The 17446-nt window shown below is 30.8% G+C and overlaps 1 protein-coding gene across 3 annotated transcripts in view; it reads left to right on the top strand.

The window, feature by feature from the left end:
* The first annotated feature begins 16253 nt into the window (after window positions 1–16253).
* The window catches only part of LOC106768665 (cyclin-T1-4), an 8511-nt gene continuing 7318 nt past the window's right edge, over window positions 16254–17446 (top strand). For all 3 annotated transcript variants that reach the window (XM_014653925.2, XM_014653924.2, XM_022783096.1), the window contains exon 1: window positions 16254–16434. The gene's annotated coding sequence lies outside the window, so the exon portion shown is untranslated. The remainder of the gene's footprint in view (window positions 16435–17446) is intronic.

The raw sequence follows: 17446 nt of genomic DNA, 5'->3' as shown, positions 1-17446 counted from the left end.
ATATATATATATATATATATATATATCCATACACGTAAGATATTTAATCCTGCATGTCCAGGCAGAACTACCAGCTTTGAACGGTGCTAACCAGTGACGTTGGACCGAAACCTACAGTACTTTTATCTTCTTCTCCACTCATATCTTCGGTGGCTCGTCTCTCGTCCTGTAGGGACTCGCTCAAGGCAACTTGGTTGTGCAGACCAACCTTCCAAAGGGACCTAAGAATCTACTCCCATCAAACCATTACCCTTACTTACTCACCTATGAACCTCACGTAAGAACAGAGAAACCCTTGTTACACAAAACATGAGACAACAAACGAATCCAAGGCACCATACTTTACGCAAAACACAAAGGGCATATATATCCTAGAATCAAACACCAATAAACAACCTAACTGAAACCCTCAAAGTAGCATAAATACATTCATCACATCACCTCATACTCATGTAACCACTCATGGATATCATACCTTAAACAAAACAACAAAACAAAGTAAGTTAGCTCCTTTTACCTTTTTTGGATTCAAAACTTCAACATTTCTAACTCTAAAGTTGCCTAGCAAGAAGCTTCTCCCTCGTGATAGTGCCTCTCCCTCTTGTGGTATAGTTTCTCCCTCATGTTCTCCCCCCTTTCTCACATTCAGATGCAAAGCCAAAGCCTAAGGATCATTCACTCTCTTCTCGAACGCTCAAAGATTGTGTATTTGTGGGTTTTAGGGTTTTTTTCCCTCTCACGTGGCTATGGTGCTATCCTTCCAATTCTAACCTAACCACCCTTAAATCCCTCTCACAATTGGGCCCTAACACTTGGGCTCTAACTCTTGCTGAGTACCCAACTTGAAAGGTGTTAGTTAGCCTATTAAACCCCCCTCCATTAACTCAGATTCCCACTTTTAAACCTAAAAATAAAACTGAATAACTTCCCCTAATAAAACATAAAGTGGAAACCCTTCTCTACCCAAAAGACTCGTTGCAACGACGTTCACTTTTGATGCTGAACAATAGTTTTTTCTTCCCTGCATTGCATAGCATGAAGATATAAAAAGAAATCTCTTCTTTCCTTGAAGCAAAATAAAAACCATGCATTCATTCTTTAAATAAAAAGATTCTCTCTCTAATCAAGCATTAAAATCCATTTACATAGCTTTTTAAGCTTTTCTCTCTCTGCATTTAATTCTTCCCAAGCTTTTTTCTTTCTATATTTAATTCTTCCAACCAATCCCTTCTATATCTTTCGTGTGGGTCCCACACTACCAATTTCAATAAAGGTTTAATGTTTCGGTAGGTCCTTTTTTTGTCCAGAATCTCAAATAGGTCCCCTACTTATTCGGTCTCTCAATTGAGTCCTTATTTTTGAAAAATTGAATTAAATATAGGCTTGTCGTCAAATTGGACAAACGTCCGTTAAGGAGGGTGTTATGTGGCATGCTGACAGTGTACTTTTAATTAACGTAGCATTAAAAACGTGTTTTGTGTATTTTTTAATTTATGAATTAAAACCTGCAAGTCAAATTTGGGAAAAGTAATTTTGACAAAGTGGGCAAAAAAAAATAAGGGTAGCAGCCCCTTTCTCTTTTGAAATTGAAAACAGATTCGAAGATGAGTTATGGGGTTCATGGAAGAAACCCGAAACAGTTGATGTGGAGTAAAAAAAAGAAGAAGAAAAAAATAGAAGAAAAAAAAAAGTCACTTTATATTTCCCGACTTTAACTCTAGAAATGCCCATCCATGCCAAGCAACAATTTTCTTATTATCAGCAACTGTGGTAGCATCAAACAATTGTCTTGCTCTCATGAAATTTCCAATTTGCATTTCAAGAACAGCCTAGCATTGTCCAAACAAAACTTGCATTTATTAATTTCAAAGGTTAAAGTTTAGCATATTAGAGTATCAGAAACAATCACTCCCACTCCTAACATTATTTTTTAGTAGCTGAAAAAAGATCGCACTCCCATGAACTTTAAAACTCGCTCTCTTTTCAATTTCGAAAGATAAAGGGGTTGTTGCCCTTATTTTTATATTTTTTGCCCACTTTGCCCTTAGTGTAATTATTCTTTTCCAAATTTGGCCTGCAGCTTTTAATTTACAAATTAAAAATATACATAAAACACGTTTCTAATGCCATGTCAATTAAAAGTACACTGTCAGCATGCCACGTAACTCCCTCCTTAACGGGTGTTTGTCCATTTTGACGGTAAGCCTCTATTTGATTCAATTTCTGGACGAAAAAAGGGACCTACCGAAACATTAAATCTGTCAATAAAAGAAAAAGCTAAGCAACATATGTTCCTCTGAGGTTCGAATTCATGACCTTGAAACACATCTAGATAAGTAACCAACAAACAACCACTAGGCCAATTCAATTTCACTGATATTACACTGCAAATACTAATATTTAATTTATTTTACACATTTTACGTAATTAATTAAAATAATTATAATTAATTTTTGTCTACTCCTTCAACACTTTTTAACCCACAAAAACACAATCATAATAAATTATCTTAATATAAATAAATAAAATCATATTTTATTTTTATTTTATACGGGTCTTACACATACTCAAGTACATACCAACACTCACTTATGCTCCAATATTAACCACAAGTCAAAACTAACCCTAAACATAATCACATATCTCATTTTTTTATTATCATCACATTCCACAACTCCTCAAGCTTAGTCCATGTTCATTCTTTATTAAAACGCACTTTTCTGAAACAATCCTATTTACACAAAATACCCTGCGATAATTGATTATCACTTAAGATAATTGATTATCTCGGTGGTTCCATAAAGCCAATCACCATAATTCATCACTTATGAAAGGATAGGATTATCATCCCAGATAATCAATTATTTCAAAACCATACTCAAAATCAATGCGCAAATAATCGATTATGACTAATGATAATCGATTACTACTTAATTGAAACACATCCTAGACAAAACTCAAGTGTTCAAAACACACATACTCCAACCCTAAATCACAAGGAAACATACCCAATACATCATGCATGTATTCAGACCTCATATACCCTTACGAACAAACCTTCCAAAACCCATAATTATGCATATTATAGTCAAACCAAACCCAATATTCTAGATATGATTATCATACCATCTTTATAACATGTATTTGCATGGAAAAAACCACAAGCATCATAACTTTATTCCCCCTTAGCATCAATACATATTATCATGGGATAACCTAACAAATATGTACATACTTTCATAGGGTAAACCTAACTCAAACATAAACATACACATGCATCAAAACAACATTGTCTTTCAAGATATTAAAGAGAAAAACCTTATTCATCATACAAACAAACAAGAAAACGAACAAAGGTAAGCTTTTCCATATTTTGGTCAATATTAGGTCTTTATCTATACTCCAAAACACCATAAATCCTTCCTTGCACTAAGATTTTCTGCAACTCTTCCTCTTCTCTCCTAGAAAACGTCTCTTCTTTCCCTTATTTCTCTCTTTTTAGTTTTTTATAATTAAGGTAACAATATGTAGACCCCTTTTATTCTTCTCCATTTATCTTCTTCTATTTTATATTTATCTTTTTGGTTAAAATAAGATCTCCCACTCAATCTATAAAACCACCAGGATTTCCTCTCTTATTTTCTCTTAACACTTTTTAAAATATCAACAACTATTAAATATTTTAAAATTCACATAACCTTCTATTATTTTCATATTTTATTTTTCATTCTTTTACTTTCTACACCCCCTAACTTAATTTTTGCACCATTTAATGAAGGTAAAAAGACCATTTTTCCCTTAAGCAAAAATACAAATAACATAAATGTTTCCTTTAACTTCCTTTCTCCCTAGAATTGAACCCACACATATTTAATCCTAAACCATTCCTACCAATAAACCAACACATCATATTGGTAATATCACACACATAAATCACCAATTTAATAGCATATCAATCGTGTGTTGCACGTTATCAATAATAACATTAAATAAATAATCAACATAGCAATTATAATTATAAGAAATATCTAAGCATCAAACACCAATTACCAAACAATAATAACTAAGTCTCACAACCACTTTATTCCCTAATACCACATTTTTCTCGGATCTTAGATTGGACAACACCAAAGTTAGAGAGTTCATTGATTTGGTGTCTAAATAAATCCTGAGAGCTCTAGAGGTCTTCTTGTTGGGCAACCATTGGGCTCACCAAGTGCCGCTTAGTTGGAATTGAGTGTCACTCTTATAGGGACCTATGTATTTTAGTTGCACTAGGCGGCAAATGGGTGACTTGAAATATATTGTCTAATGATCCTAATAGATTGTTTAAGGTACATATGTAAATGAATTTTGTGTATTGATGATGTGAATGTTGGAAAATTTTCAAGTATGGATGGGGAGAATGAATAGATTTCCAAGGGGGAAATCCTTGTGAATTATGTGTTTCTTAAGGTATGCATTGAAGTACAGACAGGAAATGGAAGTTATCTTAAGACTCTACTAATCATTCACACTCAAATAGAGGAGGATAGATTAGGAAGTGGGAAGCAAAAGATCATTGTCTAAAGAACAATTGTACTTCTTATGACAATAAAAGGATTAACCTTGTTGAATAGAAGATTGTCCACCACAAATGCATGATTTCTAAGTTGTCTAACATTAATGTATTTTATACGGATGATTGAGTCTATAAGAGTCTTTATCTTGTGGATTGTATGCTTCTAAATGTTTAAAAGTTGTTTAATATGATATGACAATATGTTTAATTAATACATAATTATTTCTTGTGTACTAACTTACTCTCTCTTGTTTGTTTTGTATTATTCTTTTTGCAATAATGACCTTTTGTTGTTAGAAAATAAAGATGCATGATCTCTTGTGAAAGATGAAATAATCGTTTGAGCTATTAAATATTAGTTTAACATTTAGATGATATATAGTTTTTAATAAGTTGAAATGTGATATGTTTTTATCTTAACTAATTAAATTAACATATTATATATCTATATTTTGAATTATTTATTTTGAATTATTAATGAATTATCTGCTTTTTTTATTATTAAATATAGTGTCTTATTTTATTAGTATGTTGTTCCTAAAATAAAATGTTACCGTGGTTAAGTTTTAAAAAATCGGATAATTATTTAAAAAATAATTTCTTATAAGATAAAAGGATAAGAACTTGTGTTCACATTAAACACTTAAAAAGGATAATCTTATACAGTTTGTTATTATCTTATGGATACTATTTTTTAATTGTGAATAGATAATTGAATTTAAAAACAAAATAATTACTTAAAAGATAAAATGGTAAGAGTTTGTGTAGACTAAACAAACCATTGGTCCAATCACTTTATTATCTACTACTAAAAACAATGTGTCTTTTTTTTTACTTGTGATAAAATAAATTTTTTTACTATTAATGTAATTATAAAAAAGTAAATATAAATAATTTTTACAATTTTATTGTACATGATTTTTATTTATTTTATAAAAAACATTAAATTTAAAAATAAAAAATAATAATAAAATTGGTAAAAAATTGTGTACCTGAAAATAATTTCTTTATTAATGTTATAGACATCTTTTATTAACTAATGGAAACACGTAGACTAAGTGCGATAACTTATTTTTATTGTAGGTTTAAAAGGAAGGTTAAATTTAAATAAACTCTCATTTCAAGAGTTAAAGGGTAAAATGATTATTTTAGTTTAAAAAATAATTAAATTTAAATGAACAAACACTTAAATAATAAAAATGGTAAAAATTTGTATAGACTTAAAAAATCTACTTATTAATGTTTTAGATTATAAATATATATAAGTTATAAATATATTTTATCTTTAAAAAAGTTAGATATAGATTTGACAAATTTATCAAAACAAAATAAAATAAAACATTTGTTTCTAGAGAAAACTGAAAATATTCCATAATACTTATGTCTTGAATAAATTTGAAGGAGAGTGATGGAATGAATTTGAGAGAATTCGAAGGTAAATTTTTTTGTTATTTATTTGAGTGAATTTGGAGGTAAATGAGAATGGATTTGGAAGTAAAGTTTGTAAGAATTAGTGTAGGACTTAACTTATATGACAAAATTAAAAAAATTTACTTTCAAATTCACTCTCACTTACCTCCAAATTTACTTAAATAAACAATAAAAAGTTTATCTTCAAATTCTTTCAAATTCATTCAATCACTCTTTCCCAAATTCATTAAGGGTGTGTTCATTTGGGGGTGATTGAGGGAGAGTGACTGAGTGGATTTGAGGAGATTTGAAGATAATTTTTTTTGGTTTATTTGAGTGAATTTAGAAGTAAACGAGAGTGGATTTTGAAGTAAATTTTTTTAATCTATCATATAAAGTAAATCATACACCAATTCTCACAAGCTTTACTTCAAAACTCTAAAATTATGCATACCATTTATCTACTCCAAGAAGCCGGCTCCAAGAAGCCGGCTTTGACAAAGAATGAATTGGCTTTAGAGAATGGAGATATTTTGAAAGATGACAGTAAATTGAGAAATTGAGAAAAATTAAAAATTGAATGTATAAAAATAAAGGAACTTATGAAGAATTACTTCTCTCTATTGTTATTTTCTCTTCTACCGAAACTCTAGAGGTCCCTCAGCTATCGTCCTTTAAATATAAGAAAATTAAACTAAATCCAGCTGAACACATTAATTCTTACAAATCTAAAAGGGACTTCAAATGTATTCTAAATTCAAATCAACCAACCAATAGATAAAGATAATAATAAGAAAGGAAAAACTAATGTAGAGTAAATAAATGGTTGAGAGAATTAAAACATTGTATACAGTACAACATTCTATTATTTTTTATGGAGTAAGGAAATTATCTAGATTCTATTAGCTATCTCAATTCACACAGTAAAATATATAATTGTGATAGTTAATGGAGTGACCATGTTGAGATGGTGTTTTTGAATGAAAACCTTTTTGAGCTTATATATGTTATATACGTGAAGTAATTCTATTTATCGGAAAGTTGGTAGAATTAGAATGATAAAGGTATTTAAAGATAAAATTTGCACTGAATAATTGGTATTTATTATTTGTGGATAGGAAATATTTTAATATTGGTTTATAAAGGATTCGGTGTAGATATTTTATTATCTATAATTGCATATATTAGAAAAATTTAAAATTAAAATTTAATTTATATTTTATTAATTTATATTTAATTAAAAAATTAATTTATATTTTATTTGGTTAAATTTAATTGAAATGATATTTTAAATATTCAATGTAGTTTATATTATATATTTTTTTTAATTTTATTTTAAAAATTCATAAAATATTATTTAAAATACCTAGGAATATTCACAAGTATATTTTTTAAATAATTATTTGACAAATGAATAAAAAATATATTTTTTTGTTGTTAGTCAAATAGTAAATAGATATTACCCGAGTGAATCCATTGTCATTTCTAAATAAAATCATAATTCTGTGAATCTAAATGTTATCTTGAAGCACATGAAAATGCTTGTATATATTCTATATATATATATATATATATATATTTCCTTCCTTATTTTTTTTACATTAACTTACTTTTGTTGTGTATGTTTGTTTGCTCTACTATGATCATGAATTTACGTAAACAGATAGTACAAATGGGTACCTAGAGGTACCAAATAACAGTGAGGACTGAAGTAAATGATGGATAGCACCTTTATATGATTGCTGTATATAGTTGAGTTATATATATTACTCCATATTCCTCCACATATTGTTGAACAATGTAATTAGTTCGTCTAAATATTTTAGCTACTGATTTTGAAGAATGCACTAATATAACATTGTTTGTGTGAATTATGTTTAATATAAAAAAAAAATATTTTAAATAAGTAGAAAATATCTATTAATTTAGGGTATTATACTTTCATTATTTATTATTATATAGAAGAAGTCAAGACATGTGCGTATATATAACACATGAATTTTGACTATTTTAAAGCATGAAAATTCTCTTTTTGGTATATATTTATTTTTCTACTTTTATCCTTGAAATAACCATTTTTAAAAATTTTATAATAATTTATAAAATTCGTAGTGGACACACATGAATATAACACATCTTTACTAGTATACAATAAAAAACTATCTATAATAAAATTAATCAAATTGTTAAATAGCTAACACATTAGTTACTTATTTTATTTATATTTTTTTAACAAATATGATAAAAACTAATTCTCTTTGTTATCATGCAAAAGAAAAAAATGGAAACACCATGTGTTTTCACACTAGTCATTAATAAAGAGATTATCCCTTTTGTATATATAAGTTTTTTAATTTTATCATTCAAATAAATTTCTCTATTTTTTTTAAAATTCAAGTACTCATAATAAAAAAATCATTTACACAATAAATATTATATCTATACTTTTATACTATTTATACTATTATATAAAAAAAAAAAATCATATTTTCTGGTGTATAATTTTTTTTCTCAATATTACCCAATTTATTCTTTAAGTGATTTTTTTTTTTAAATTCAACTTTTATTTTTTACATTTAACCATTTTTTCAAACTAAAATAACTATTTTTATAATAAAATATTACTTATGAAAATAAACGAAATTATTTATGTAAGAACGTATAAAATAGAGTATTAGAATTGATAGATTTTTTAAAATAATGAGACTAAATGTTTTAAAGTTAAAATAATTCTAATAAAATAAATAGAATTTTTTAAACTCATCTCATTACTTAAAACACAAATCATCTCTCTAAAATTATTTCTCTTAACTTCCTCTCATTTTTCTCTAAAATATCTAACTTCTCGATCATCTGTTTGACAATCAAGAAGTTCCTAGGAGATCACCGCTGAGTAATCTCCAATTTTATCTGATCAATTTCTAGTATAGAGCAAGTAAGTTTCAACTCTTTTTTTCTTTCGCTATATGTTCCTGAAATCATTGGTTTAAGGGTAACACATGTGTGATTCACCTCTTTATTCTTATTCTTTGATGCTTGGTGGTCCTAAGGACTCACATTGTTTTCAATTCCGCGGTTTCTAGGTGTTTCTAAGATTCCTTGAGTTGGAAGCAAGGGGTGTCGGTGTTTTAGAGCTTTATAGCTTCAGTGTAAGGTAAGGGAAGCTAGTTTAATTAAAGTTTGCTTGTTAGTCAAGTTATAATCCATAATTGTATAATAATGATGTGATTAAATTTTACATTAAACGGAACTGATAATTTTAGTATGTTGAGTGTTTGAAATTATGTTATGATGTGAAAATTATGAAATTTGGTATGTGTTTGTTGTATTGAGATTAAAATTGGGTGAGATAAGATGGTATTTTGGGTGTATTCTAAGTTGCTAAACTGTTTTAGATAGTTAAGTGGCATTGAGTAGAAGGAAGAAGTAGGTTCTTGGTCTAAAATGGAGGTTTGAGAGGTGATTTACTAAAATCTTGGTCTAAAGCGAGGATTTTTGGTTTAGGTTAAAAGCTCTTTTTGGTCCTAGTTTTGGTTGGGAAAATTCGAAATGGTCCCTGGGTTTATTTTGTGTTCAATTTCGTCCCAAAGAACGAATTTAGTGTTCAATTAAGTCCTTTTCAGTAACTCCGTTAAAATTCTTAACGACAACGTGTCCAGATGTGCAACTGCTGAGTGAGGTGTCAATTTTTTGCTGACTGGGAATCCTTTTTAGTTGGAATTAGGATTTTTTTAATTTTAATTGAAGGGCAAAGTGGGAAAAAAAGAAGACTTTCTTCTTCCTCTGAAACCCTAATTCCTCTGCCATTACCCAAACCCCAACCGCCGACCACCAACCACCATCCATCATCTTCTTCCTCGCACGCCGTCATCAACCATCGCATCTCGCACCTCCATCACTGTCGCACCTCCATCACCATGGCACCTCCATCACCCTCGCACCTCCATCACCATCGCACCTCCATCACCCTCGCACCTCCATCACCATCGCACCTCCATCACCATCGCACCTCCATCACCATCACACCTCCATCATCGTCGCATCTCGCACCTGCAGAAAACAAACCCAAAAGCAGCCTCCAGCATTTTCCAATTCCACTTCGTGTGCCCTTTTCCCCAAATCTGAACCCTAAATTTTGGGTGGAAAGGGATCTTCATCTTCTCCGCCATGAACACATCTGCAACTCAGCTTCAACACGCATCCATGGCCGCTGCTACCACCAAGTCACCACCTTGAAGCTTCTTCTTCGTATCTCGCACCTGCAAGCAAACCAAAATCACACAACCATCACGGTCTCGCCTCGACCATTCTCGTCGTGCCATCGTGCCTCGCAGGTTTGATCCTCTCCAACGCAAGCCACCCGACCTCCGTCACGCGCAACCTAGACATCACCATCGCACCTCCATCATCGTCGCATCTCGCACCTGCAGAAAACAAACCCAAAAGCAGAAACGGGAACCACCGTGGCAGCCTCCAGCATTTTCCAATTTGCGCAGGCACACCAGGGGCAAACCCCTTTTTCCCAAATCTGAATCCTAATTTTGGGTGGAAAGGGAGCGGACACGTGGCGCGCTCTCACGGGGCAAACCCCTTTTTGCCCACTTTGCCCTTCTAAAATTTTGATTCCAACTGAAAAGGATTCCCAATCAGCAGAAAACTGACACCTCACTCAGCAGTTGCACATCTGGACACGTTGTCGTTAAGAATTTTAACGGAGTTACTGAAAAGGACTTAATTGAACACCAAATTCGTTCTTTGGGACGAAATTGAACACAAAATAAACCCAGGGACCATTTCGAATTTTCCCAACCAAAACTGGGACCAAAAAGAGCTTTTAACCTTTGGTTTATGACAGTTTAAATAACTTGTTTAGGATGAGTTAGCTGATATGTTTTTTAGATTGGAATGGTAGTCATCCTAGTGTGTTTACAATGGTGTTTTGAAGGTATGTTTAGTGGCTTTGATAGGTAAGATTCTAAATTAAAAGGTTTATGCTATTGGGGATGGTTTGGAGTCTGTTATGGAGTCATTTATAACTTGTTTGATCCTTTAGTTTGTAAAATATGGTGTTGGAAGGTATAGAATTGAGTTTGGGTAAGTTAGTGTTGTCAAGTTGGGTTTAAGGTAGCTAGTTGGAGTGATAAATGTATTTTGAGATATCTCTCAGTGCCTAGAAGGTCTTAGAAGTCAATTAAACTTGTATAGAGGGTAGCAAAGGTCAAATTAGAGGCTTTTCAATTTCTGGTGTGACGTTGAGCGCCCTTGGAGCGCTCCCTCAGCGCCTTGTTTATGCCAGTTTTGGCGTTGAGCACCCCCGAGCGCCCTCCTGAGCACCTTTTTTGCACAAGGTTTGGCACTAGGCGTCCCTTTCTAGTGGCTTATGTCCCCTGGGTGCCCTTTTTCAGGCGCTAGGCACCCTTTTTTAGGCTTTTGGATTTTCCATTTTTAGCTTGTTTTATGATTTCTGATGCACTGTTTTGAATCCTTTGATTTATGTGCAATGGTTTTATATAAGTTCTATTGTGATACATGAAGTGGTATGTATAGTTATATATATTGAATGGAAAGTTATGGAAATGAGTTCCAAGAAAGAACTTCTTGTTGGAGATTTCAAGTATTGTTAGTATGAATGCAGGAAAGCTTAGTATTGGGGGATTATCCTGAAACTTTATAATGGTCATTCGTTTTCAAATAGAGAAAATTGACATATGTGGTGAGAGTAGCAGACAGTCTTAGTCTAGGTGCTTCTAGTATGACCTAAGATGTGTTACAGACTAACCTTGTGAGTGTGGTAGGGTGAAATACATTGGCAATGGCTTTGAAAAGCAATAAATGCCACCACAAGTGCACGACCCACCATAGCTCGATATTCATACTAAATCTGGATAATTCAGTCTAGGTCTTAACATGTTTAGGACATTTGGATTCTAATATGTGAATTATTTTTTACGTGTTAAATGTTAATGTATTATATGAATTGTTTTTGTATATCTAGCTTGCATTTTTGGTTTGTGCATTGTTTGTATGTTCTTGTGTTTCTTTCTTGGCCATGATTATCTGGTGGGTGTAAGCAAAGGTGATGAAGTAACCATAGAGCAAGCTTTGAATGGAGGGACGACAGATGCCTAGTTTTCTACAAATTTACTATATGCATATAATTTTGTTTTAGTTGGTCTGTATAAAGTCAAATTTGTAATTATGTTTTGTATAACTGTAATGAAAACTTTTACTCCCTGTTCTATTTTACTAAACATGTGGTGACTCCTTTATAATTTAATACTATATTTTTGAAATGGTACAAGCTATAATAAAATTATAAAAAATATTTATATTTATTTTTAGAATTATGACTTTATTATTTTTTATTATCATTAAAAAAATAAACACAAATGTGCATAAGTGTTTTTACTAGTAAAATTATAAAAATGATTTTCTTTTATGTTTATCATTTTTATAATCTCTTATTCGTAGCATTTGTTTTTATAGTTTTATATCATTAATAAAGGAGATCTTTTGTTTAATATTTTTTTTTTCAATTTTGTTTTTCTTAAATCCAAATAATTATTCATAATAAAAAAATCATTTACATATTAAAATAATTATGTATAATAAAAGTTAGTTTTAAATTTGTACGTGATCGTGTGTTTTTTATATATTAGTAAATACATGTTATATTAAAAGAAATTTAAGGATTAAAGAAAAATAATAAATATTTTTTAATTTATAAATAAGTTTTTAATAAATATAAATAAAATAATAAATTAATTTTCTAAAAATACGTCAGTAAAATAAATAGAAATAATAACATAAGTTAACAATATAAAATAATTAAACAATCAAATTTTAGGACACGTTAACATAATAAACATAGATAATAAAATAAAATTTTTATTGATGAATTATTTAAAAAATGATGTTGAATAAAATTATATTTTCATTTTAATAATTAAGAAATAAAATTTGTTGCTATAATAAAAAAAAAAATATACCCATGAAGTTTCCATTAATTAATGTATAGCTAAATACGTTATTAATGCGATTGTTTATTTTATTTTTTTAATCAAAACTAATTAAATAATATTTTAAATAAATAATAATTGTACATTTTGTAACATCCCATTTTAGTAGAATAAAACTATCAAAATAAAACATTGCATAAATGTTAACTTATCATAAATTATTGAAAAAGATCCTACACTTGGAGAACAAAACTTTATCTACGTGTTTCATTCTCAACCTCACACTGAATGACTAGAAAGACGTCCTCTCTAAGCTCACACCATTTAAGGTGATCATTGCAAAAGAGAAAAGAGAAACAAACAAGCAAAAGACAAAAGTAAGGGTAAGTTAGTGATACAAAACATTTTCATAATACATTAAAAACATATTAAACATTTTAGTTTATGATACATCTCACACCATATTAACCAAACACTTTATGCATGACAATCCTTTGACTTGACTATCCGAATTGGTATGAATATCGAGCTATGACAGTTTGTGCACTTGTTCTGGTGAAATAGCTGACTCACCCCAAGCTACCACACAAGGTTAGTTCATTATTACTTGCCTTAGGCCAAGGTAAAACCCCTAGACTAAGACCTCCTGCTATTCTCACTGCATGTTTCACCCTTCTCTACTCGAGAATGGGTGACCATTAGAATGTCAAGATGAACTCCAAGACTGAGCTTCCAATATTCATACTTACAATACTTGAAACCATCATTGAGAAGTTCCTCTTTGGAACTCTCTTCCACGCCTTTGAAACCATTGAGATCACTTTACATTCACATAGTACGCCAATGCATGAGACTACTGATCATACATTAAAGAAATAGAAACACTCATATAAGTTATCAGAACTTACATAATAACACAATTTCTTCAGGGCATCTTGATACTCATAACGAAGTAAGGAAAACGACTTTGAAACCCTCACCAACAGCTCCGGAAGGGTCCAAAACCACCAAAATGGCCTAAAGAACATCAAAATCCAATAACCGGAACCCCGAACTTGAAATCTTGAAAACTAAAAAAAAAACAAAAAGTTGTTGAATGACACTCAGTGCCAGACCCGTGGAACAAGGGTGCTCAGGGGGCGCTTAGGTGAGTTCTTCTCGCAAAAGCGATGCCTAAGGGTCCTTGGAGGGCGCTCAGCGCTGCACCATGTTATAAAATTCACCTATTTTGAATTTGATGACCCTCTACACAAGTTTAAATTATTCCTAAATACTTTTAGGCACTAAGAAACATCTAAAAACATACATCTAACTTAAATTGACCACTCAAAACCCAAATTGACCTATGAAAGCCCAAATTCGCTCCTATAAACTACCCAAACTCAAATCTACACTTTCTAACCTCCGGAAAAGTTTACAACCTACTTAAACAAGTCTAAATACACTTACTAGCATACTCCAATACCTCAGTTTCATCCCAACTCTCCTACTTTCCATTTCCAACCCTTAAAACCTCTAGATTGGACTAAAAACTCAACTTATGAAGCCATTATCACTTCCAAGACAAATTTTACTGATTTTAGTACATAGACAAGTCTTGATAGGTATAATAACATACCTCTAACCTCCCAAAACAGTTTATACTCACTACTTCAAAATCTCACTACTTAAAACCCTCGTTTTACACCAAAAACACTTGAAAACTTCAACTATAAACTCTCCCTTTGCTACATAACAAATTTCACTCACAACTACACTCCTAATAAGTCTCAAATTAACTCATTACAGCTCCTAAATAGATGTTTCCTCACCTCAACCTCTCTTGTTCAAACTCACCCCTCAAAACCTCGCTTTTTAGCCTTAAAACTCAATAATATGACCATAAACACTTTGAATTTAGTTTCAAATACCAAAAAAAATTAATCACCCTCAATCATCATAATATTATTCATCAAAGTCACACCATCCCAATATACACACATTAGATTATCATTTATCCTTATTCAAAACTACATAATCACACAATTCCATACAATTCATCTTATCATTCATAGAAATACTAACTTAAGCTACAAACATAATTAGAATAAAAGTCTAACTTCCCTTACCTCATAAGAAAACTGCTCAACTCAAAGAACGTTTCGCCAATTGTTTGAAACATAAGGAATCTCTAGACGAACTTACGAAACACCAAATTGGAAGCGGACAAAGTCCTTAGAACTCTAGATTAACCAAGAATGAGTAGGAGAAGCATGACCACACATGCAACAACCCTTATTTCTTCTAAAAATATATAAGGAACGAGAGAGGAAAATGAGTCAAAACTTATTTGCTTTAAAACATAAATTGGTTGACTAGAAATGTAGACCTTGCCATGATCGATTAGATACCTTCTAATCGTCAAAGAGATGACTCAAGAGTTAGAACTCTTAGAAAGAAGGTAGAGAACTCTAGAAAAGTGTTTTATAGAGAAATGATATGTTTTAAAATAATGAAACTCGTTTATAACAAAACTATTTATAAATAACCCATTAAATATTAAAATAACCAAGTCTCACTATTTTTAAACTACTACCACTTCTAAAAATATTATTTTTTGGGATTTTACACATTTGTCTAAATAACTTAACAAATTATATATTTTTAAAATTATATTATTTTAATATGATACTTTAAATAATAATAAGCATGTATATTTTTTTAATAATTTAACACAATTATAAGTTAATAATATATAAAAATTAATTAAATTAACATATAAGATAAAAATAATAAGAATAATAAAAATACTTATTCAAAGTATAAACTACAAATATAATTAAGAAAAAAAAAGAAAAAAAGGAAAAAACTTATACATTTTATATAAAATATTTCATAATAACAACTACTTTTACAAAATCAGCAAAAATTATATTTTTAAAAAATTAGTTAATAATTATATTATAAAAGAAAAAATGAAAATAAAAATTATTATATATATATATATATATATATATATATATATATTAGGTATTATGATAAAAGTCTGAAACACAGCACTTTATAGAGGTTACAATAATTATTTTAATTTTTTTTTATTGATTTAAAATATAAAATGGTTATCATGATTATTATCTTTTATTAATTTTAGGAAATTGATTATATTTTATAATTATATATTGAAACCCTGAGCCAACCAGTGACAAAAAATAATTATTATAACAATTAATGTTTTTCCAAAACATTAATTACATTGTAATTGAATAGTTTAAAAAGTAACTATATTCCAATTAATGCCTTTGATGATTATTGGACAATTTGTGTAAGATAATCCATATTATTATGCTCTGAGGGTGAGAGAGCCAAAAAACCAACACGAAGGAAAAAGAAGTGTGGGGGGAAACAAAGAACCGTCGAGCTTGGGGTTCTTGCAACCTGCGAGTGCGCGAGAGAGAATCGAAGGTGACAAAGCTTGCATCCGATTCTCGGAAGACGAGGGTTTTCCACCTGTTCGCTCTACAATCTGTAAGTCGCCGTGATTTTCTTTCTTTCTTTTTCCATTTCCCTTTTCTTGTTTGTCGCGTTTGATCGATCTATCACTTTCCCTATTTTCTTTTCAATTCACTTCATTTTTCGTCATTATTCCCCTCCTAATTTCACTTTTATCAATTGGTTTATTCAAACCCTTTTGGAATGCCATCCAATTTGGTTGTCGCTCATATGTTTCTGTTTTTGCTCGTTTTCAAACTAAACTGTTTCTCTCATTTTGTACAAATTAAACGGAGAATTTTAGTTTTCTTGACTTATCTGGGTCATTTTGAATTGGTATTGTACATGTTTTGTGGGTCTTTTTCGTTATGTTGCAGTTTCTTTGGATTTGAAAAGCATATTAGGGTTCACTCGTGAAAAATGAACAGTTAGGAACGGGAAATTAAAGCTTTTTGTTGTCCTCTCCTCTTTTGAATGATCTCGCCGTTTTCTATGTGTGAATGTGAGGATACAAGATGGGGTTCTTTTTATCATTTCTTAAATGGAGTCAAAACCATCATGTAACCTAATTGTATTATGTACGTTTGGGCTGTTATTAGCTTCTTGCCCTTAACCTATGCCTGGACTAGGTTTTGGGTTTGTTGGGTAAGTTGCCTTGTGACCAAAACTCCTCCTTTCTGGTTGTGATGGCTAGAGTGAATCGTGAATGTTTACCCGTCCAGAAAAGCTAATGTTAGACTAGACAGAGGAGAGAACTGGAAGGTTTTACTTGAGTGGTTTTTGGGAGTCATATATGAGGTTGCATTTGTATAGTGTTGGACGAGGCTTCTGTGGGGGTATGAGATTATGGCATTGTGGGATGTTTGTTGGCTGAGGTCCTAATAGTGCGCATTATGTGTAGAAGGAGGCCAACCATGCAAACCATCTCATCTCATCATGGCATGGTGAGATTGCATTCTCTAGATTTTGGCATGCTTTTTGCCATGTGAATGGGTTGCATGGCTTGACACTAAAAGTAGATGTAGATTATGGTTACGGAACTGTTCCC

The sequence above is a fragment of the Vigna radiata genome, chromosome 7 (assembly GCF_000741045.1).
Source record: "Vigna radiata var. radiata cultivar VC1973A chromosome 7, Vradiata_ver6, whole genome shotgun sequence".
In the NCBI taxonomy this organism is placed as follows: domain Eukaryota; kingdom Viridiplantae; phylum Streptophyta; class Magnoliopsida; order Fabales; family Fabaceae; genus Vigna; species Vigna radiata.
Note: the sequence above shows the minus strand (reverse complement) of the source record. Positions and strands in the feature narration are given on the sequence as shown.